At 39.1% G+C, this 24357-nt stretch overlaps 1 protein-coding gene across 16 annotated transcripts in view; it reads left to right on the top strand.

Annotated features, from left to right (window-relative positions):
* Positions 1-24357, top strand: part of NUMB (NUMB endocytic adaptor protein) — a 95512-nt gene that overhangs the window by 32373 nt on the left and 38782 nt on the right. For 10 of the 16 annotated variants that reach the window (XM_080596010.1, XM_080596019.1, XM_080596008.1 and 7 more), the window contains exon 2: positions 15707-15823. The exons of 1 other annotated variant lie outside the window; for it this stretch is intronic. The gene's annotated coding sequence lies outside the window, so the exon portion shown is untranslated. Of the gene's footprint in view, positions 1-6092; positions 6709-15706; positions 15824-24357 lie in introns of those variants that run through there. 5 more of the 16 variants (XM_080596015.1, XM_080596018.1, XM_080596005.1 and 2 more) reach the window with 5 other exon arrangements.

The raw sequence follows: 24357 nt of genomic DNA, 5'->3' as shown, positions 1-24357 counted from the left end.
AAAACTACATTTAACGTAGTCGATCAAGTAGTTGTGGACAGTCTTTTTCGTAATTGTGTACTTGAAGATAGATTCTCTGATAAGGAAAGCAGTAATTTTACCTAGGGGGAGGAATGAGTAAAAATAAATATTGCCAGTTCACTTATGAGCCCTGCAGCTTGTTATTGACCTATCGAACAGCTTGTTCTGTCAGGACTTGGTGCCAGAATTCAGGAACAGGAAAAATAAGCTTGATCAAAATACTTGTTCCTTACTTGTTCCTTATGTCTTAGTCATCTCCTTGCAGGTCTGAGGACCTACTCCTAAAAAAAGAAATGCATAAAAAGTCATAAAAGCATACAAAAAACCACCATCTTTCTTAAACAGAGGAATACAGTTTTCTTAGCGAGCAGTCCTGGGCTATGTTTTGATAAATTCTTAATCTCTATATTGGAGGAATAGCAAATAAATATTTTGTTCTGCTAAGCCAATTTCAGGAAACACGTAACATCATAACAGACTGGTAATAAACGAAAGCTTTCACATTAAAACATCCCCTACAGAGCTTAACAAATATATTGTTCCTACTGTTCACTGGGATTTCTGAAGTGGGCAGTACTTGCCTTCATGTTCTTAGGCAATAATTATTTTTTTGGAAGTCTAAGTAGCTAGCAAAACTACTTATTATCCTGATCTCCAAATTTGCCCACTTGTACTGCTTTCCTGACAGGATGTTTTGAAGGACAGTGTGTCCCTCCCTTTTGGTCAAGGCAGGACAGGGAACGGATCCTCATCCTTAAGAACTGGAGCCATTTTAAACAATGATGCACCTTTGATATGTGATTGTCTGAAGAGACGAGCGGTATCAGCTAGAACACTTCCTCATATTGTTGCTTACTCAGAAGCACGTCACTCCGAAGGTCTCAAATCTTTACAAAGTCCATGTTGTAATCTGGAATGTGCGCAAAGCTGTAATTTATGAAAGCTCGATTTCTTGAAGACCTTTGTACTAGTCAGTTTAAAGCTCTATGCTTGCTTTGCAACTACAGTTTAGCAGGTTGATTTGCTGTGTGACACGGCCATTTTAAGCGTAGCAGGATTAATGTTGATTTTTTTCAAATCATGACTAATTTACGTAGTCCATACAGACTGACTTGTGAACAGCTTCATAGTAGAATTAGAGGGTTAAGGGTTTTGTATGCTTTACTCTTAAAATACGTGTTTTTTGCTGAAACCCTCATCATGAACTTACGGCCGAGCACCTCCCTTCTGTTGTCATGATGGAGATGTGTGTTGGTGCTAAGCAGGCACTGCTGCTGGATTACTTGGATTATTACTGCTTATTACGTAGGTTTCCCAATTTGAAGCAGCGTCACCAGTTTAATTTCAGTGACATGGATGTAACATTTCAAGAACTACTGGACATAAGGAATGCTGGAGGTATCGTGCCAGCTAATGAACGTCAGGCTTATTTGCTCATACATCTGCACACTGCTTTCTGAGCCAGCAGCTGAATGGCTTTCTTACGCGTAGCGTTCTGCTGCGCGGGTGTTGGAATAGAAAACCTGTCCTGAAAATATTCCTCAAAAAAGCTGAATCCCGTTTTGCCTGTGACATATAACAGGCTCTCAGATGAGGAGGAGGAGGAGGAGCTGTCTTTGCAAAAATGGTGAAACTTTGTGGGGGATTGTTATGCTATGTTTTTTCCCCTAAATTTCGTATGTAAATCTGATAGCTGGTTATAATTAAAAGGGCTGCAAGAATATCTAATGGTATTTTGATAAGCGGTTAGCTCTTTTAGGAGTGGTGCTGCAATTGAATATCAATTTTTGTAAGAGGTTAGGTATTTCATGTGGGGAAAAAAAGCTGGTCAATTCAGGCAGTAGACAATAATATCCTTTGAAGCATAAAAACATTGTTGATACAAAGCTATAGATTTCCTTCAAAGCAGAAGGTTTCACTATTGATGCTTACTAGGAATTTAGGATTTAATTAAGTTGCTGACTTGCAGAAAGCCACATGCTGGCCTAAGCTAATGTATAGAATTCTAATAGAAAAGGGATGCAGAAAATAATAACAGCTAGAAGTTTCATCAGGGATTATCATGACTTTATAAGTAATTCTAGGTAAATTGGAAATAATTCTGGTGCACTTGTGGCTGCTGTAAAGCAAATATTTTCCCTTTAAATGGAAGTGGGCAAAGGATAGGAGAGGAAACCATGGGAGACAGGATGGGTAGGCTATTTGGATTGCTTTTAATATTCACAGCATAGTGGTGTGTTGGCTACTGTGATGAAAACTTTCTGTTAGTACCTTCAGGGAAATGGGGAAGAAGGGATTATAGCTGTGACTTTCCTACTGAGTCTTTAATTTTGCTTTGTACAGAAGTGAAGAGGACAATTGTCCATGACTGGGCTATTCTGAATATAAATGTGATGTTGCCTTTCACTTACTGGATTGATACTTTTTTTTTTTAAGCTGAGAAGTGCTTTCTATCCTCTGCTGTTTTTAATGGAAAGGAAAATAGAGATGAAAGAACTCTCTCGAGCCTGGAGCTTGCACAGAGGCCCTTCGCTCTGCGTCCTCCCGTCACGTGGGTTGCTGAGGTGACCAAAGGCAGCCCGCGTAGCGCTGAGGTGTGAGGGCCCAGCGGAGCCTCCTCTGCTGCGTTCCCTGCAGCGCTGGGTGCTCTGAAGACCTTTGTCTTCACCGTAACGTACGTGCAATACCAGTCCAAGTTCTCCTTTAACCCATAACCCCAAGCATGATAGCAATTTGGATTGATTTAATTCAGGCAGCCTTTTTATGTGGGGGTGAAGGGAGTGAGATAGCAGCTTAAGAGCTCAGCATTATTCCGCAGTGAAGCGTTAGGTTACAAGTCAAGTGAGGTAGAAGTCTGGCCCTAATGTACCTTTTGCTAGTAATATCAGCACTTTGGATGCCTCAGGTCTGGTATAAAGTTCTTTTACCCTCACGTTTGCCTATAGGATATTTCTCTCTGAGCGAACGTGTTCTAAGCATACCACTTTGGTATATGTTTAAATAGTAATTGGTGCTGGGGGTGGGTATTTCCTGATACTTAATGATGATTTAAAAGAGTTAGTCATCAGTGGTCAGGAAATACCAACTCCAGATTAGACCGAGTTCAGTTATCTTAAAAATGTTTTAAAGGTATTTCAGTGTCCATCTAAATGTGGTATGTTGTCAGAGACATTGTGTGCATAATGGCATCTTGTTCTGGTGTTTAATTATAAGAATAAGTAGTGGAATGTGGGTACTGTGTGCTTTATATTGTTTTGGAGTAGTTGCCACTACTTCCCCAGCTTTTGGGAAGTGGTCACACTGTGTTGCCTAAAACCTGGCTTAAATTCTGTAACTGTGAGATTTCCTTTTAGATTCTCAAATTAAAGAATACTTGCAACCTCCCCCCTCCCTTGGCAACCACAATGGCAGTCTATATGTAAGTAATACAGGACACTTCAGTTCAAGTTCAAAACTTTCCTTTGAGGTTGACCAGGTACCTTCCGCTGTGCCCATGGCAGCAATCATTTTGTGAACCCTGCAGGAAGGATTTTTTTCCTCAAGCCTTATGGATTGTTTTATGCCCTGATGATGCTTGCTTACAGCAATGTACGTTCTTCAGTTTATAGATTAACTTGGCGCCTATACGTACTTCCGTTCCATTGACAGAAAGTAAAGTATTGGTGTCAGAGAACAGCACAGTTTTACTCTCTCCCCTTTCCCTTCTCCACAACCTTTACACGAGTTGAAGAAGATGGTTGTTTTGCATATTACACTCTTTCCTATTACAGCAAAGAGCATTTTAGACTTATATTGGATTTTCACAGAAGCTTGTCAGACTTTTTTCGAGGTGGATTGCCAGTCTTTTTATATGGTTTAATATGCCATGATAAACTTCAGATCACTATTTGAGAGATCTTGAAAGATAAAATACCAGGAAGGCTGAGTAATGCTTCCTTTTTAATCCCATTCATCCTGCTTAGCTCAGTTTAGATAAAGATGTGTCTCCTCCTTGCAGGAAAGGGTGCAGATGGAATAAAGCCTTTTGTACCATGCAGATGGGATAAAGCATTTTGTACCAGCCAGTAAAGCAAACTGGTCAGATAAACCAGATGTGGAGTATACAGTAGATGATGAATAATTGTGGATATGAAAAAACAACACAGTACTCCCCCAACCCAAATTGTTGATGACCCACTTGTGAATTGTATCTTATTACTGTATAGCTTGTGCATTTTTCTGTGCTGTTTTCTCAATACTGAGAACTCTCTCAAAGGGCCTGAGATTCCAGATGTAGTGTATCACCTAATGTAGCACTATTTCAAATACTTCCCAATTTTTATGTGTGGGTATAAATTTATGGCAGTGTTACTCTTCTGCAGATACGTTTTCAGAATTAGGAACCTGTAATTTTTTTTTTTTAATGCATATGGTGGCAAGAATTCATTTTTCAGTGTAAGATTGGGGTCTGAATCATTACTTAAAAACAAAGTTGAGGTGTTGAATTTAAAGCTGCTTACAAAAGGTTAGGTTTGATACAATTATAAGGCGAAATGAATTCTCCGATTACAGCTATACTGTTTTGCTAATTTGGGACTGCATAACGCTTTAACATGAGAAATAGTAACCCAGGTTAGTGGTATTACCATAAAATAGTTGTGTATGCGATTGGAAGAAGATGGGATATATTACAGAAAATATATATATATATATAGCAAAAGAGGGCTACGTGCTATGTCTTTTCTGCCATGCTGCAGTGTGCTTGTCAGTAAGGGTGATGCATATTATCAGTGGATGGCAGCAGCATGTTAGTTCTGATAGTTCCAACTCTTCTAGGACACGTGCATGTTATTACTTCTCTTTAAAACAAGTAACTTGTGGGTTATGAATCTACTCTCTTATCTTAGACGAACAGCTCATGCAGGGTTCATACATTCATGCAGGGAGCTTTTAATCCAGTGTACAGGCCTTATCCTGCACCTGGCATGATGGAATAAGTTTAAGAAAACTGGACAAAAATGCAAAGGTTGATGTATGCTGATATCAAACAATCATGGTAGTTATTTTTAAAAGTTACATCTGACATTTAAAAAAAAGTTTTTGTAGGTTCTAGGGACGTTGCAGATCCTTTTTCCAGAGGTATTTAGTACAGATATTTGCTCCAGTCTTTGCTGTCTAGGTAAGCCATGTTGAATGAGTATTTTTTGGGGTGGGAGGTGGGGATGACAAAAACAAATGAAAAACATAACAAAAAACACTGACTTCTGTAATTTAAGACTGATGTGGGAAATTCTGGGAACATCTACCTGACTACTCCAACTGTCTCAATCTCGTTTCCGCGTTTTGACTGCTTTCCTTCTTGGAACAGGTGATTTTTTTTTTTCCAGCTGTAATCTTATAAAGAAGTACTTCAGGACTTAACTGGGTAATTGTATGCCTCTGTGCTTTCATTAAGTATTACACTCCTTTGGAGTTGGCCGAAGGTTCCTGCTGTTTAGGCTTGTAACTATTTTACTAGTGCCCCCAGATATCCTTTCTTCTGCAGTTATTTTGGTAGGCGCATGCTGAACAATAAAAGTAGCTTTATCAGTCATACGACAAACTTGGATACTGCAGATGAAAGAAGTATTCATGAATAACACTTGACTCAGTTTATAAAAGTAAACATACTCTGTTTTGTGAGAGCTGATTTAAAATGTTTTGCTCCGTACGTTGCCCTGCTCCTTGCCAGGTTTTTTTGTGAGTTTTCTTAGGCTATCAGCGAGCACAGCTGGAGTTGGCTAAATCTTGCTCATGACTTGAAGACACAGTGGGAAATGAGGTATTTAGTGTAGAGAGCAGGTAACCTGTAGTGGCCTCTCCCGCTGATGCCATGATCATTGCATTGCAAAAAAAGGCATGGTGGCACTGAAGGTCTCTCTTGGGGTGTACTACTCAATAAGAGAACTGTTGCTTGCTAAAAACCACAGGTTTCTACCCTCTGTAACAGAAGAATGGAGTTCATGAGCATGTTAACTGCAAAACAAAAATAAGGGGCGTAATACATAGTATTTTTAGTTTTATATAGACAGGATAAATGCTGCTTTTGATGGAATGTAGTGAGTGGCAGTCACAGTAAGCTCCTCTGGTTCTCATAGCAAAGTATAGCTACTGCTTCTAATAGAGATGTCCTAATGTATTATGATTGTAATGCTGTCTTATAAAATGTTTGCCTGTCAGTCAAGTGTCTTAGAACTGATGAAGCACTACCAAAAGCTAGGTAAAAGCAGACAGCCGAAGATGACTTTGGTTTGTGTGTATCATGGTATCTCAGAGATCTGAGATAAGCAGCAGCTAGTCATAGCTAGTAGCATAGTCAGTGTAGCTATTATTTTGACCTGGGGTCACGTCCAGTTTGTTTAGGTTTCCCAGAACTATTTTGGTGTACCTGACCCAGAAAGAAGACTGTGAAGGCCCTTCCTGTTGTGTCGCTTGTGTACCTACCAGGAGGGGATGTGGGTGGTGTAGGGAATTTGTAGGGAGTGTCTCAGGCTGTCTACCACAGCACGCCTCATAGCTGCATTCTCGTGTTCTGCTCTGTCTGTTGCAGAGGTTTCCCATTTTATGCTATGAATTTTTGAGAATTATATTACCAGGTTTTATTTGTGTATAGTGCAGCCGGCCAAGACTGTGTGGGGACTTCTTAAAACAACAGACACATTTCACATGGTAAGTTAAGTGCTATGGAAACCCAGGACTTCATTTTATAGGTAAAAGTGAGAGCTCATAGGAGGCTTTTCTTCTCAAATCCTGAATGTACTGAATTCAAGTTGCTAAAGAATATATTTACTAGTGCTTCTCATTGAAATAGACACAACCTTGTAGTCTCAGTTTTGTTTAGCTTTCTTTGACCAGTTGAGTAAAGTGTTCGTTTTCTGACCTACGTTTGTGAACTTCTTTATTTCTGAAAAACTGAATGCCATATCTTTTTACCTTAAGATTGTGGGAGTTTTAAAGTTTGAGAAATTCTATGAAAGTTTGTACATGAATTTCTAGGCACCCTTAGGAAGTTTATTCCTTTCTTTAAATGTGCATCCTAATTTAGCTGAGGACATGATGTGGCAATGCTTTTCAAGTTCTTTGAACTCATCTCTTCTAAAAGTTTTATTTAATGAGATCACTAAATAATATTTATTACTGTACTCATAGTGGGAATCTTCAACCACTTAACAGTGTAGTCAGGAAACCATTTTCTATTTACTGATGTGTTGAAACAGTTTGAATCTTTGAAACATATTATAGAAATGCTTTATCTTAACATTGTATTTAGTAGATCAACCTCAAATGTTTCTGTAGTTAGAAAACTTGAGCCTTGCTTGAATTACATTTTGTCCACCATGAAATATTCTCAATACACTGATCCATAATTCAAAATCCATTTCTTTTGTGATATCTGTCAATAATTAGCTACTTTAAAGCCAGATAAGGTGCACTTAGCAATAGGTGTGCTAACTGTAAAGTAGGTTTTTTTAACTTGTTTCAGTCTGTATTTCTGTAGTGTTTTTCCCCTCAGACATAGGATGTAATGCAAAGTCAATAATACTGACACACATTGGCTGCTTCTATAATCTATAGATAATGTATATTTTAAAGATTCAAAAAGCACTTTATTTCCTTTCTTCCCTGCCCCCAAAATAATTGTATGAAGGAGAATTGGAGCTAGAGGACTTGGCTGTGATTTTGCACCAGAGTGGGCATGGATTAACTTCACATAGTGTGCATCAATCTGGGATGCTTAAGTTTTATAGAGGTGTTTGGTCATTTCTTGCTGATATACTGCGATTCTCGTAGTCCCTTTCATAGTGCCCCTTCAGAGAGAAGGGGAGCAATGCTGAGAACTTCACATGTTGTAGCTATTTTAATCCTACCAACATGGCCATTTTTATGTGTAATGTAATATTACTATCCAGCAGGAAATGTACCCTCCTACTGTGAACCTCCAGACTATCCAATGTTTTAGGAATGCTTTCTGACCTTCTTTCCAGCATCAGGGAAATCAGTATGTCAAATATCCCTGTTTTGCACAATCCCCACCCTTCCACCCACTTAGGAAAAAAATTTACAAGCTTGCTTTAGATGTCCTGATTCTTGTGAAATGTAAGATTTTTTTTTCTCCTATTCAGATTTTAGTTGTTCTATATGTCTAGAAAGTTTCTTAATTCCAGGTGCTTCTAAGAGAGGGCCTTAGCAGTAACAAAATTTACAAAAATCCCTGTTAGTAGAAAACTCACTTAACTACTGAGAGTATTTTGAAAAGTAAAAATACTCTTAACAGAACAGCATCCCTGAGAAAAACAAACAAACAAAAAAACTTAAATTAAAAACAGACTAGGCAAAAATTGATCAGATGTATATTTGTCTGTGAGTAGAATCTTTTACGTATGGGCAGATTTAAGTGTGTTCTGTAAAGTTAACAATAATAAGGTCACTCAAATCTTTTGGGGTGTTTTGCCTTATTAGGTAAATAAGGAAGAATGGAATCAGTGCCCGAATCAAGTTTAAACTCGTGTTGTTTGAAAACTTTTAAAGATTAAGCTCAGTATTCTGGAAATTACCACTAGATCAAATATTGTAGACATTCATTTTAATAAAATACATGTCTTCAGTCTGAGTACTTTGTCGAGTTAGTAGCCTATACTAGGATTTTTTACTGCAGAAGCAGGACAGGAATGAGGTAGAGCAGATGTGGAATTGCCTTTTGCTGCAGACTTGGGTTTGCAGTGCAAACCCTGAACTCAGACACCTCTTCTGTCTTGGTCCTCGTGCCTTGTCTTACAAGTCACTCAGCTAACAGTTAATGTGTTTTTGCACAAATATTCTTCTGTCTGGAAAAGATAATTCAGCAATGGGATTGCACACATCAGTATATAATATACAGGGAAAATTGCCTGTAGTCCTGTCCCCTGATCTCTTCCCCAGCCTCATCCAGCTTGTGCTCTGCTTTCCCGGCAGTTCTGAGTGCGTGGGCCTCAGTGTAGGCTGCTTCCCGAATCTCCTCCTCTTCCTTCATTTTATATTGCTGTAGCTTTATGTGCGGTTATTATCTGGGTCTCTTGCATATGGCTCCAATCTCCTTCTGTATCTACAGAACTGGATATTTATAGCAAGCCAGCCTAAGTACATTATTCCAGCGGTGAGAAGCTGATTGAGTGCGTATTGTGATTCCTCTTGCGCCTACATCAGTGAACAACTGTTGGGTTTTGGCATGCGTTGCATTCCTGGGTGTGGTTGTAGGACAATCCAAGATAGCCTCGGTTATCTTGGCTTTGTTACAGCAGCCCGTCACAGCATAGAGGTTCACATTATAGGCAGCAGAAGGCCTTTCATTCCAGACTGAAATTGTTTTGTCACCTTCATCTTCAATTTATTTATTTATTTTTGGTAAGATTTGAGAGGGAGAAGTTACATGAGTAACTTGTAGGCCTGGTGTAGTTCACAAACTCACTATTTTTTGTTTGTTTTTAAATATTGTGAGTCACAGGCAGAAGTTTGGTCTTGGACGTAGTTGTTTTTGCTTTTCAGCTTCAGGGTTTAGAATCCTGGTTATCGTGAATTTCATCCTGTTCTTTCTACTATGGATTTGGGAGGTTTCATCTTGCAATATTGGTATGTATGGTCTACTTTCAGCCAGTGTGAATGTTTAATCTTGAGAAGCTAAAATGCAAATTGGTCGGCCAGCACAGGACTCAGCTGTGAGTTAACACTGAATGCAGAAGGACCAAGTATGAGAAGGCAAATGAGGAATGAGCATGGAAAAAGGAAACCCCCAGTAACTGTCAAACATGACACACAAGACTGCTGCCCCATCTTATGACAAGAAACTCCCTACAGGCAACGTGAATATGAATGTGCTGGAAGCTGTTGTCACTTCGTGGTGTTGGTATCACTCAAACTCGGGACTTGCAAAGGCTAAGAAAGTTTGTGTTGTCAGACACTGTGTACTTCATAGAAATGTTTCTATATAATCCCTGTATAAACAGTGCTGAAGGTCAACTTCCAGCGCTCTTAGTTGGTGAGCGAGAGCAAGAGAGAGGTGGAAGAAGAGAATCTGATGCTTGCAAATGTGTCATTTTTCTTTATAGGGTATTTTCTCATAGACAATGAGGAAACAACAAAAAAATAAAACTCGTTCAAATACTTAAGCTCTTTAATAACAGAGAAGATTGAGTGACTAAACTAGGCTGCCCTTGCAAATTCTTCTTTTTCAGTTAAGGCTTCTTTAATGAAATTTATTTATGGTTGGAAAATGTTGAGTCTAAATAACTGAAGAGCATGTTATTGCATAGATGAATGATCTTTTTGTGTAATGTGTGTGAGTTTACCACTTTGCCTAACCACTGGAAAAAAACAGTTTGGCATAACTCTTAAATATCCTTGGTGTGAAGGCTGAATAAAGGTGGTTTGTGGCTTCCAACAGTCTTTTTTGAGGCATGTAATTCAAATGCCTGTAGTCACTTGCATAATTTTGCTGTCATGAAGCTAAATTGGACAAAGAAACATACATGGAATAGCTACTTAGCTTTTTTTTCCCTCCTAATTTATGCCAGTTCTCTGCTGCTGCTCTTTCTAAGTAAGATTCCAACTTCTCAGTCTTGATGCTGGTAAAATAGTGTGATAAAATGCTTATATTTAGAAGGAAAGGCTTTATATAAATGCTGTCAGCATCTCTGTCTACAGTGGTAAGCTAGGCTGCTACAAATGCTTAAAGAAGACTATTATAGAAAGATGACAAGCTCTGTAGTCCACATATGAAAAACCTTTTCCTCTCCAGAAAAAAAATACTGCTGGAGAAGACCTCTGCCTCGAATAGTGGCAAATGTCTGGTGTGATGTGTGCAGCCCAAGAAAATGGAAGGGAAGGTGCTGCTGCACAGATGAACTCAGGAGGTGAAGTTCCCAAAGTCAGTAGCTGGACACAAAGCTTGGACACAAAATTCAGACACATAACTGTGTCTTCAGGGTGGGGACTGTTCTCCAGCAATTAGTCGGGATGGTGTGCTGCTGCTGCAACCAAGCCCGATGGAGCTGAGAAGATACAGAACAAACCATGAGCAGGGCAGAAGGATGACACTGGAATATGAATGTGGCACCTGAGAGATGATCAACATTGGATGCAATGAAGGTTACCCTTTAAGAAGTGACAGGAGGTTCCTGCACCCATCTGTGCTAGGAAATAGACATAGGGAGAGCCTACAAATACTGGTATAGACAACCACTGGTTGAACTTGGTGTTTGGTGATGTATGGTCACAAGACAGTAGCTGCCACGAGTTAACCAGGGGTGAACAGTGGTGTGGTTTGAGTGGACTTTCTGCTGTGTGCACTTACGTTTTCTGGTACTCATGTTTTTTAGTGATACATAATGTCAAGGGGATGTAAGGTGATGCTGGTCCCCCAGGGACTGTGGTCAAGATCCACTGTTGTGGAACTTCCAACAAGAATGGATTATGCTGGCTCCCGAGAAGACCTGATTTTTGGCAGAGTGGAATAAGTTGGCTTTTATCTGAGTTCATTACCTGTGTCACTGACTCTGTGCATCCCCTGCTCCTAAGTTCATTCCTGTGAATGCGGTAAGGTAAAGTGTAATGTACGTGGGGGAATTACAGGATAATTGAGGAATGCATAATTGTGAGGGAAGGCAGTGTTGTCTTCCACCTAACTTTAATGACATTCTAAATGGTGGTATCCGTGTTATCAATGCCTAATGTATGAAGGACAACTGCATGTTCTGCAAGGAATAGAGAATTTTGTATGGTTTCTGGACTTAAAAAAGGAAGACAGAAGGCACTGTTGAGAAATGTGATCTGTGTATAGAGTAGTTATGCTAGGGTCACCTGCCCCAATAGTTGAGTTCATGCAGTGTACCGCTTGATGCAGTGGACCCTGTGACTTGTCACAGGTGAAGGTAACACAGCTGTAGCTTTTATGCTGGTTTGAATCTGGCAGTGTAACATCCAGTAGGCTTTGCACCCCGTTCCTATCATGCTTGCCGCAGTGCTGGGTGCCAGCTGTTACACTGCGGGCATTTTTAGAGTGCTCTCCTGTTCATCCTGCTTTCTGTTTCCCGGCTCAGTTGCCACCCCAGGAAGCAGCTGTCTTCTGTGGAAGTAAGGCGTTGTGTGGCTGTCTTGGTATGGGGAACAGGGCGAGTCTTCCTTTCATCTTTCCACCTGCACATCAGCAGCCCAAACTGTTCCAAAAATCTTAGTACCAGGAGTGAAATACATTGCTTGCAACTGCAGTCATACATCGGCGGGCAACACGTGATATGGCGATGGCAGAATCTGCACGTTCGGATATTCGGAGAAAGCTTCTGAGAGCAATGACTTTGATTTGCTCCTTGCTCTGTGCTGTGCCTCTTTTTAGGGAAGGTGGCTGGTAGCAGCAGGCATGGAAAGGCTGCTCTGGGTGCAGGGCTGTAGGATCGTCAGGTGATATTTCTGTCGGTGCTGAGCTTGAAGCTTCATTGAGTGCTCTGATGAGCATGAGACAGGGTGAGAAGGAAGGCAATTTTCCTGGGTGTTTCCTGTTTGACTTCTCTTGTTCCTTTGCCAAGCAATTTAAAGTCGGGCAGATGACAGCTATCTGTATGATTCAAGAGGTTACAGCAGCCATATGATTTTTCAGCAGGCGTTACTTCTGGGCAATGCATTTCTTGGCGCACTCTGCCACCAAGCTCTGAGCAGTGCAGGGTAGGTGCTCTGTGTGCTGCAGTAGATCATTATAGATGCTTTACTGAAGTGAAAAATTGTTGGTTTAGAAAGTTCAGAGGCATCTGGGATTTCACTGTCCTACCTGGCTGAGGTCGTTCAGTCACTGGTGTGCTCTTGAGGGCTGTAGGCATCCGTGGAGTCGCTGTATTGCCACTGTTCTTGGCAGCCCGGCCTGCGCTCCGGCACTGGCTCATGGGCAGCCTGACCCCCCTCTGGGAGAACATCAGCTGCCACGTGGCAGTGGGATGTGTTTAACCATCTGAAAGGGATGGAAGCGTGATCCCCAGTGAGATAAACGGGATCCTGTTTTCCCTGAGATTGTGTCAGTGAGGGAGGCAGTTTCTGTGCTGGTGACATAACTAATGCGAGGGCAGCTTTAGGGGTCTGTAGTCTCCGTCCTTACCTCGGTAGTTCAGGGTGATGTTAATATTGGACTTTCTTATTGGATTTGAACAGCAGAAATAAGAAAGCCAAGAGCTCACGATGTTTGTTATTTGGACAACTTTAACCTAAATTTCATCGGAAGCAGGTTTGGTGGATTAATTGAGCCCTGATATGTTTTTCAGTTAATGGTATTTTTTTGCCTGAATGTAGTGATGCTGAAATGAGTTAACTTCCTGTGAGATGTTGAGATTTTTGACCATAAATCCAGTTTTTCTTTCTTGAGGAGTATATTTTTGTCCAGCACCATCTACTTAACAGCACCCACCTGAATTCCCCAGGACTTTGTGCCTTGGTTTGCTCTGAGAGAAATGATGGGAAGAACAAGTAATTGGAGGTCTAATTTTCAATCAGCTTTTATTCAGGCCTGTGTTATCAGTCCTTTAGGTTCAGTAGTAATTGTTGAGACCTGAAACACCAGACAATTACAATGCTGATAGCTTCAACCAACTTACCACTTCTCCCAACTAACAGGTTAGGCCAGGCCATACACCTTTATTTTAATTAGCATCAAGTAGAAAAAAAATCTGCAAAAGTTCATCTCACTTCACTGAAGACTGCCTTTTTGCTTTTCTCAGCTGGCATCGTTTTTAAAATAAAGTTGATAGGTGCTCAGTTGCAGTATGTGACATTTCTGTAGCTCTCACCTGGCCCTCACTGACAAAATCCTTACTGATAGCTTGAGATATTTCTCACTTATTACAGCAAGTATTGCTTGTAATTATCCTTTCATTTGAGGATTTTGCTGAAATAGATGGGATTTTTTTAATATTCTTCTGCTGTCTTCCTTAAAGTGACCGTTTACTTGTAGATCAGTGGAAAAATGAACACTGTAGTTTAGATCCTTAGATGGGAGAGCAGCTCCTGGGTAATGGGGGATGAGGAGCTTTGTGAACATCCATGGTTAGGGGATGGCAGCATTGGTGGAAGAAAGCGGTCGTCTCAGCTATTTGTGTGGTAGACTGGGAAACTGAAAGGTAGCACTAGCATTTTGAGATGCATATCCTAACTTGCTTTTGAATCTACAAATGACCTGCTGTTAAATTTCATGTCACTAATAAGCGCTCAGTGTCTCACTGTACTAAGAATATGGTAACGCTTCTGTTGTTAATATCCAGATCCTGTAGACAACTTCAGTGCAGATTGTTTATTATTACTACATGAAGGTTAATTTAAACTGCTCATGTTCGGGGGCACATTACGGTCTTTTCTTAAAATCCATTTTGATCTGAGTACTTCTTGCAAGGAAAACAAACATGCAGAGGCTTGTTCTGGTTTTCATATGTGTGTGTTTGTAGTAATTGTCTGTATTGTAGCAGAAAGTCCATGCTGATCTTGAAAGAGATAATAAAGCCTGGATGTTAACAGATGGAATAAGTAAGTGCAAAGGAAAGCTAACAGAAAAAAGCTGAATTAAAATTCCATTATCTTATGACCAGGAAGGCAGCATGGTGAGGCTGAATACATTATATTCTAAGCCAAAGACTTGGCTTCTGCGCTAAGTTACTGTAGATTTAATTTTGACTTGAAGTTGAGGTGCTGATGTGAGCACTTGTAGTGCAGGTAGTAGGTGAGGCGGTTTTACTCGTTTGAAGCAGTCTGTCTCGGGTAATGAAATGGGATTTTTTTCCCCCCCTTTCTCTACTAGAGGATATGATAGTGGACTAATTGGTTTAAATGTGGTCTACAGGCTGGAATTAAGCTCTCATTGTGGTGCTGGAAAGGCGAAGTATTTTGACTAGACTGTTAAATTGCTCCCATTTTGTGATTAATGTTTTCTTTTAAAGAACAACTTCACTATCATGGAGGGATTTTTAATTATTAATTTGGTATTGGGCAAAAAGGTCGTAAATGATCTAGTAATGTTTGTATGTTAAATACTGAGTTATTTATTTAGATAAATATATTTTCATTGTCAGATACACTTAAAATAGATCTGTATAACTGTTTTTTTTCTCTCCACTGAGACTAAAGGGAGTCTAAATAACCAGTTGGATGTGGACCCCTGGATTTAAAGACATCTCAAGCAGTCTTGATAATTCTCAGCGAGTATGTAATTGCAGATTCGCAGTATGTTATTGCTCATCAGCAATAATGTGATACTGATTCTAGTGATCATAATGAAATCTGGTAACTTCTGTGAAAGGAAATGTCTGAGAGAGTGCTGTCAGTATTTGAAAAAATAGTGCCAGTGAGGTTTTGTAGCAAGAGCTGTTAAATACCTGTTCTTGGCATCCCTAAACACAAACATTACTATCGTTAGTAGAAGGCTTTAAATGCCAAGCAACAGGAAAAAGGAGTAGGGAGGGAATGTATCAGTTTATATGAGGCAATCTGAAAACCTTGATGTGGAGTTCTTCAAGACAAAAAGCAATCCAAACAAAAAAAAACTAAATGCAGTTTGATTGATTTGTCTTTCTATCCCTTAATACTTTCTGGACAACAACTCCCTGCCCTCCCACTTGGCCATTTCTAGCACGTTGGACCTGACTTTATCATCTCTGTTTTCTTTCAGCCCATAAGTTCTCATCTTTTCGTGTATCCATGGAGTCACGGTTATAGCTCCAAGAGAGAAGAATTTTGCGAGAGTGATTTTAAGAAAAGCACTATTGCAGGACCCGAGAAAAAAACCGTAAGTACCCAAGTCAAGATATTCTTACTACTGTAGGAAAGTTACATTCTGTTGATTTTGATTCTGTGGTACTTGGGCTTGGGGAGTTGTTTTAGCCACAAATCATATAGATCAGAGTTTTATGAAGATAAATACTTTTAAAAGATACCATCTCTCTTCAGTTATGTTGCTACATCTGAATCTCAAAATTACTAAGTGCGCCATTGAAGTTGTGCTTGGATTTAACATTTCTCACAGTAGGCAGATGTGAGAAACATGAGGCATGAAATGAGGTTTTACGTGCTGTGTAATCATAAAGAATACAAGTTGTGTATGTACAAAATTGTACCGAAAAGCTGGCGTTGTGTTAAAGAATCCCCTGATTAGACACTTCTCATAGGGGCTATGGTGACAGACTTCTTAGACATCTTCTGAGTTCTCTGGTAAAGGAACAGAATGGGTTGTATTAGAAGCTAGAGAGGATGAAGAATATTTTTAAATGTATTTAACTGGTTCTCTCACTAATACCAGAGGAAGAATTCAGAAAACATTGCATCCTGTGTGCTTAAAAAAACATAAAGTTTGTATCTTATTTCATTAAGCTAGCTTCTGGTTTGATTATATTTGTGTAAAACAAACAGATTTAGGAAATAATACTGTTAGTTCTAGATGATGTTTTGCAGAGCTATTATGAGAAAACAGTTATGAAACAACTCATACTTGCACTGAACAGGTGTACAAATGTTGACATTAATTCCTAGTATAGTAAATAAGAATCATATTTCTGGTGAAGAAAGATTTGTTGTTATAAGTCAACCACAGTTGCTATGTTGGACACCACAGGGACTTCTCTAAGAAGATTTTACCTATCTTACATGTTAAAACGAACTTTTTTGTATTGCTAGGCGTATTGACAGATGGTCAAATATTCTGACTGTCAGAAAAAGTTACTATACTTCTTCTCTAGAGTCATTTCCATTATCAAACCCGCTATTCTCTCAAAAGCTTGACACAAAGCCTTCACAATTTCACTTTGAGTTTTAAATTAATATTAAAAATGTCTTTGGTAGCAGTTAGTCTTCTCCTTGCATTGGCTGCAGTCAAAAGTGTGTCTGATTTAGTGTGAACAAGCTGAAGAAAATGCAGAGATAAAAGGACCTTAATTATATTTATTCAACTGCTGGAGGATGGGAACGAGTGAAGTGTCTTGAATTGCTACATAACAGCTGCCAAGCAGTAATGGACATGAGTGCTGCAGTAACAGTATAAAATGGAGTCATCTGTCATCTTGTGAACATACTTTGAGCTTATTTTTTCCTCGTACATAGTGCATGGTAGTTTAAGCAAACTTTGATTTTCTAATTGAGATTGACTAGTGCACACATGGCTTGTTGCCACAGTAATTCAGATTTGGTGAGCTATCTGTAATACACAAATTCATGGGCTGATTTTCATTTAAATGTCTTTAGCTGTGGAAACTTCAGCTTCTGTGGGCTTGGGGAAGAGAGATCCATACCACACAGGGTGAGCCAGCTGTTGTAGGTCACAGTGCAGCCGGATGGCAACAGCTCTAGTGGGATGCTGTGAAAACTGTAGCATGAGATCTTGGCCAGCTGAATTCGTGGTGAATGGAGACCAGCCAGAGTTGTGCTGGTTCAGAACAAGAGCTCTGCAGCACAATATTCTCTCTGATCTGGTGTGGTCAGTAGTGGATCCCAGGGAAAAATATAAGGTGAAGGAAGACATGAAATAAGCCTTGCCAACTTGTCATATTGGACTGGACATCTCCACTGCAGTTTCTAATAGCCTTTGGAATTTCTGATCAAATAATTACATTTTTTTTTTGAATCCTGTTGTATTTTGCAAAACATCCTGAGGCAGGGAATTGTGCAAGTTAATTGCGTATCATATGAGAAATAGTCTTTTATTTTGAAACCTGTGCTGCTCAAGAATTCAGTTGTTTGTCCTCAGTTTCTAGAATATAAGAACTGGCAAATCATCATCCCGTTCATTTTCTGATGCTTGTGGTACTATACGTTCTGTAGCTCTACCCACTAGCAAGTTGCTTTTCTGAGGTAAATACCTTTGTATCTAACCTTTCCCTGTACAGAAGCTGTTATGTAGTTCTAATTGTCCTTGTTACCCTTCTGCACCTTTTTGTTTCATTTCAGAAATGATGGAGTACCTACAAGAACTGCACAGTATTAAAGATGATTGCAGCCTATTTTTTTCTTGTGGCATCTTTCTGGTTTTGTTCTATTCCTTTCATAGTAACTTCTAATAATGTTTGATTATTTGACAGCTACATTTTCTATTTATAGAGGACTAAACATGTCACTCATGATGTTTCCTAAACAATAGTAATAGCTGAAATCATATTCATTGTTATTTATAGTTAATGTCATTCTCTTACCCTTCTTCCATTTTGAGAGCATATGTGAATAAAATAAAAATCACTGTTTGCAGCCGAGATCCCTGTTCTGCATCCCAGCATGCTGCTGTCCTTGTAGATTTACCTAGTTTGATTTACTTAGTTTCTCTCTGTGTGCCATACTTGCTGACAGACTTGTCCACGCTGGTATCTGTTTCCACTGATGATTTCTCATAAAGCTGATAAAAATTTATAGCTTATTGTTCCAAATATTTTCAGAAAGTGGACCATTCAAACTTGTGGACTGGACTTAAGGCTGCCGTATGTTCTCAGTGGAGGACATCGGTGCTGGATCAGTTGTCCAAAATGCTGTGGTTTTCACCTTTGTGCTGATCATTTCCATTATGGAGAAAGCATTGCATAACCCCTCAGTAAAATACATCTTTTTCTTTTTTTTTTTTTTACCTTCCTGAAATGGACCCTCCAAATAATCTAGATTAGAGTGCATGTTGGTTCCTGACATGTGTGCCCTGGATCTGTGGCTTGTTTTTCTGCTTTTTCTGCTGTCACTTAAGATCCAGAACCAAAAAGAGCATGTGCCTTCATGTGTTTCAGACCTAACAGTAAATAAGTAACGATCAGGTCAGTAGCACGGAAGTGTGATTTATTTATTTATTTATTTATTATTTGATCTTTTCTACTCTTAAGTAGGAGATGTTTGCTATTCTGGATACAGTTCTTTGTCTATTCAAAAATTGATTACTTGGTTATGAAACACTCACAGGTATTAGTGAAGTAACTCCAGCGTAAAACCATAGATTTGTATGACTGATTTACCAAACAAGTAGGCTTATTTTACTTGTGAAAGATTTTCTTTCAGTTCTGAAAATGCATTTATTTTTGTGAGTGTTGACATTTAACTTCAAGCTTTGGTTCCTGGATTTAGGTGACTAAAGGAAATCTTTTCCCACTGTTTCAGCCCATTCTGTACTTTTTTTAATAGTATCTGTTCTAAATTCAACATGTATTTGGACAGATGAGTTTTAAACCTGAAAGGCTAATTTTTGAAAACCTTAGTTATCCAAGAATTAGCTACCCTAGAAATAAATGATTCACTTGGAAGCGGAATGGCTTGGTTAGTTAGCATTCGTCACATGCATCCAGATGAACTGCAAAGCAGAATTGCTTGAATTGCTTTCTGTGAGGCACAGCTAGTGTTTCTTTAGAAAACTTCTGCTTATTTTCAGTTGGTTTAGGTGGTATAATTCAACTAGCTTTGTATCACATAGAGTGTTTAGGAGACCTGCTTTTTGCTATTGGTTGATGATCATTGCAGGTTATTTTTAGAGTGAGCCCATATAACAAAGGGATTTACTGCCTTGTATCTCTGCACTTAAACATAGCAGCAGGGACTGTAGTCAGAGCTTGTAATGGCTGTGGAGTCTGATGAATTGGGACATTTGCTTTAGAATAGTTGCTGATGGAGAAAATGAGGATTTGTTTTTTCTTGTATTTATCGAATTTCTGCACTGGGAGGGACACGTGGTTTGTTATGATTGGTAGAGCATTACCTATTACTAGGAATAACTTCAGCCTTACAATGATCAAATGTATTTTTCTGACAGTTTAACTTTTAAGAGTCTGGAATGGGATTGCTGTGCTGCTATGTCTGTTGCATACAGTCATGGAATACTGAACACTGTTTAATTGCCGCAGCCTGTGAGTATTTGTTTGAACAGGCTGGCATAACTTAAAAAATTCTGAGCTTTAGGACAGGGCTTATGGTAGCTCAGTGTTTTAGCCACCAACTGTTAATAGTGTGTTGGAGAACAATTCATGATTTCATTTCCTGGTATTTCATAATCTATGTGCAATTTTTTGTTTAACTCTGGTTGTTTGCCAGTAAGACCTTGTTGTGTTAACATTTTTTCAATGTTTTCCACCCCTGTCTGTGATGCAGATAAAATTAGCGAGTGCTGGGAAACAGCTGTGGAGTGCTCACATGATCAGTTACCTTAGCTCAGGTATGAGACCGCACAAAGTGTGGTAGATAGAACATCTTCAGTGTTTCTACAGGGGTTTATGATGATTGGATTAACCTTTAAATGTGCCACCTTCTGCATCCCCTGGGCCAATGTCAGCTTTGAGAGGATAGCGAGTACCTCGCATCGTGTGGCGTCAGAGCATCACAATTTCGAAGAAGAGCATCAGAGCAATTGGTATTATCATTACAGCTCTGATGCTCTTCGTGTTAACATGTGAAGGCAACGATTTCTGCTGTATTTTCAAGCTATGGTCTAAACATTACTTTCACTACCAGAAGCTGGGTCACTAGAAACCATCACAAGTTTCCCAAACCGTGAAATGTGCAATCTTCTACAGCTGATATGCTGGTTTTAGTGGTCTTTCTATTATGTATCCAATGCTTTATTTTTCTGCATCAAGGAAAATACCCTTAACTTAAGCTCTAATTAACAGTAATAATAATGATAAAATGTATTTACTGGCTCAACAAATGAACTCATGCTTCACCCTCATGTATTTTGACGTCTTAGAATGCTTACTGGTAGTATTGTATTATTAGATCTTAATTGGGTAATGAAAGGGTAAATGGGTTGGAAAGCCATGTGGTGCATAATGTGGTTAGTCATACTGTATTGCGTAAGCCGAACTGTTAACATTTTGGTGAGAATGCTCATATGGTTACATGCCTTCATTTGCTTTAGTGTGACAGTGCTGGATTTAATTAGATTTTATGGGATCTAAACTTACAAAAAGGCTCAAAGTTCTGCATTCAAAACCTGACACGTGGGATGACCTTTTCTTCCTTGGAAGATAAAGGTACTCTGTGTTCTTGTGCTGGTGAATAATTGCAGTGAAGCTGTTGCAGGGCAATTGCAGCAAGTTTTGGCTAACCTTTACAGTAGGCTTGAAGAGATAGGGCATTGCACGTTTTTGTGCTGTGTAAGTGGGAGAGAGGGGAGAGCGTTTGTTTAGCATCAATGCTTAATAAGGATTTTTCAGAGAAATAAAATTTCATTCTTGCAGCTTTTTAATAGACAGGGACATGCTATTTACCTTGTCTGTGATATGCTTACTTAACTAGCTCATCTTTTAAGTGAAACTTTCTTACATTGTCATCGTAAATGTAGAGATTTAGATGGTGCATTAGAAACCAGAACAGATCTTAATATTTTGAATCATTGCTTGTATTTGCACTCATACTACAGTTAGGGCTGCCAAAACTAAATCTTGTCAAGAAAATGAAATAATCATGTTCTTTCATTGATGTCGTCATGTCCTGGTTATAAGCAAGATTTACAATAAGATTAAAGTATCAGCAATGAACTGATGTTTATAAGAAAAGGCAATGTGCAGTACTATTCTGAAATATGGATGTTAGAGTTATTTGTACTTCTGGGTACGGATGGACCCTTACGGATTTCATAGTAAAATCCAAGTTTTAGTAATGCTAAAAGATGGCTGCTAGGCATGGGTCTTTGGACAGGTGTGACCAGGTTGTACTTGCACAAGAAGTCAAAGCCACAGAGTTTTCTGAGGAGAGGATACAAATCTTTCCAGCCATGCTGAGGAGTGTGTGTTAAGTTTTCTCCTAGTAAGTTAAGTTAACATTTTCTTTTATGAGACAGATAATTTACATGTTCTCTTAGATCTGAAATATTGGGTAACTTTGGAACATGCTTATTCACAAACCTATGATATATAGAAATGCCTGGTTTTTCTTAGGCAAAAACCAGAGATGATTAACCTGTTGCTCTGGGTTTTGAGCTCTGTTTGTTGTGGTCCTTTGTATTAGCAGTATTAGATATGTTTCACTGGGAAAAAGCCCGTAGGAGCTGATAGTTGTGCAGCTGCTCCTGCCTCACCCTTGTGCGGCCAGCAGACAGCAGAAGTATGAAGAGACTTTTTTTTTAATAGTCTGATTGTAATGTGTTTATTGAATTTGTTTTATGTGGAGTCTATATGAATTATTTTAAAATGTTAGAAAGATACTTATAGCACGTTGTTCTTAAGCCCAGATTTCTCCATTGTTTGGAATCTATACTTCCAGGAATTCTGTAGATGTGTGAATTCAGTCTGCTTGTCATGCCTTATGCTTGCAGGGAGGACCTGAACTTCAAAGCAGGAAGATTGCAGGGCGGGTGCTCTCTCCCATACCCTGGCTACTCCATTTGTTGCAGGCTGTCAGGAGTGCTTTGCCCTTATTTGACCCATGGCTTTTTTTTTTTTATTGGTAAAGTAAATAGGAAACTGTATTCAGCTCTCAGAGAACACAGCAAGTAATCCCAAGCCCTCTGAATGGTTTCAAAAAAATCTGGCTGAACTGAGGAATTGCTTAAAATTCGTTTTTATCCCTTTCCACCACAAACAACAACAAAAAGATACCATCTATCTAACTGAGTGCAGATTAAATAACCTTTCTTAAGGCTGAAGTTCAGAAAAATGTTAAAAATGGATTTGTACTGGTTTTGTTGTCTTCAGTGTTGAAACTGTAAGTGGTTGCTCTAAGTGCAGAATTTGTAGTACAGCTAGTCTAAAATCTAACCGCTTAAATTTGTGAATGCAGTTCAGGTCCTGCGTTGTCCTTTTGCCTGCAGATCCCGTAGTTTGAATTAGCTTGTAGCAGCAACTGCTCTGTGAGAAACGTTTATGCAAAATGTAAACGAACTGCTTATCTGAAGGTATGGGTACACGAGTAAACTCCTGAAAGGCCAGCTAAGCTCCAAATTTGCATCATCAGCAGCTCCTACGTGATCCAACTTCAGTTCATGTGAAAGCTTACCCAACCCTTACTGAAGGATAAATGGCTGGTTTGCATTTACAGAAAGGTAGAAGTGAATGCACTTGTAAAGCAGTGCAGCTAATAAGACATGAATAAACATACTAGTTTATCGTGCAGTAATTTGTTCTGTAGCCATAACCTGATGATGCACAAGGCAATTAAGCCAATTGAATTGAATTGGTTTCTACTTTTTTATTGTAAACTCTGCATTTTTCTACACTTCACCATGCACCTTTTTCTATGTTTCTGTCACTGTGCTGTCCCTTAGTTGTCCTTGAACTGCTATGGATTAAAATGAGACTTTTTCAGGTGGTGGAGAGAACAATGGTGCCAAAGCTCTCCTGAAATTGTTTTGCTATAGAAAAAGAGCTTTGGAGCTGTGTTTTCAGAATATCAAAATATATCAATTTGCATAAAAATAATTGGCAACATAAATTTATAAACTCACTAGGTGAATAACTTGCCTTTTCCATGCCTTTTGTAGAAGCTTGTATAGTGTTTTGGGAACGAGTCTAATGTTGTTATCTCTTAGATTGCAAAAGTGGTGGAGGATTTTTGTTTGTTTGTTTGTTTGTTTATTTTGCAACGGGCATGACCATTCAGACGCTGAGCAGTCTGCAATAAGCCTTCTGGTAAACATAACCTTAAGGAGCTGCAGAACTTGAAGTGGATCTGTTTCCTCTTCTCACCAGAAGTTCAATGCTTTCAGCCTTTCTTACCTGTTCGACTCTCATGTGACACTACTTTTTATTTTAATTAGTTTTTGAGTTTCTCATCTTGCTTTTTAACCAGGTTTGTCTTCAAAAATTATACCTCCACTGTCTTTTCTCTTGGACCAAACTGGATTTTGGGTTGTAAAAGTGAAAAGGAAATAGTTTTTTGTTAGTGGCTTGTTTTATTTCTTCTTGTGCATGTAAAAAATATTTTTAATTATAGGACAAAAATCGGTTGCTAAGTATAGAAAAATCAGTGCCAGAACTTTCAACTTTCATAATCCTAAGACAGAGTACAATACTTTTTGGTGTCAGTAATGCTGTCAGTGTAGTGGAAAAAACCCTGCTAGCTTGTCGCAGCCTCAGTTGGCGTCTGTTGGTATCTGCAGACATGCTACACTTACGTGAAAACGTGAAATACTCTGCAGGGAATTGAAGTAGAGAATGCTCACTCTGGATGTTTTCTACAATTCCAGGGTAAGGATTTTGAGCTTAGGTATATTTAGTAGGAATTTCAGCATTTAATTGCAGCAATTCATGTGCTTCTCTCCTGAATCCTCAAATATGCAGCCTGTGTGAATTGTTTTACTTAGCACTTTTGCATCAGGTGGCAGTTCTAGTTATATTGGGATGACATGCATGTTACCAACAAAGTAGTTGTTTGTAA

The sequence above is a fragment of the Anser brachyrhynchus genome (genome assembly GCF_964034855.1).
Source record: "Anser brachyrhynchus genome assembly, chromosome: 5".
Lineage (NCBI taxonomy): Eukaryota > Metazoa > Chordata > Aves > Anseriformes > Anatidae > Anser > Anser brachyrhynchus.
The sequence above is the reverse complement of the archived record's forward strand: the minus strand, read 5'-3'. Positions and strand labels throughout refer to the sequence as shown.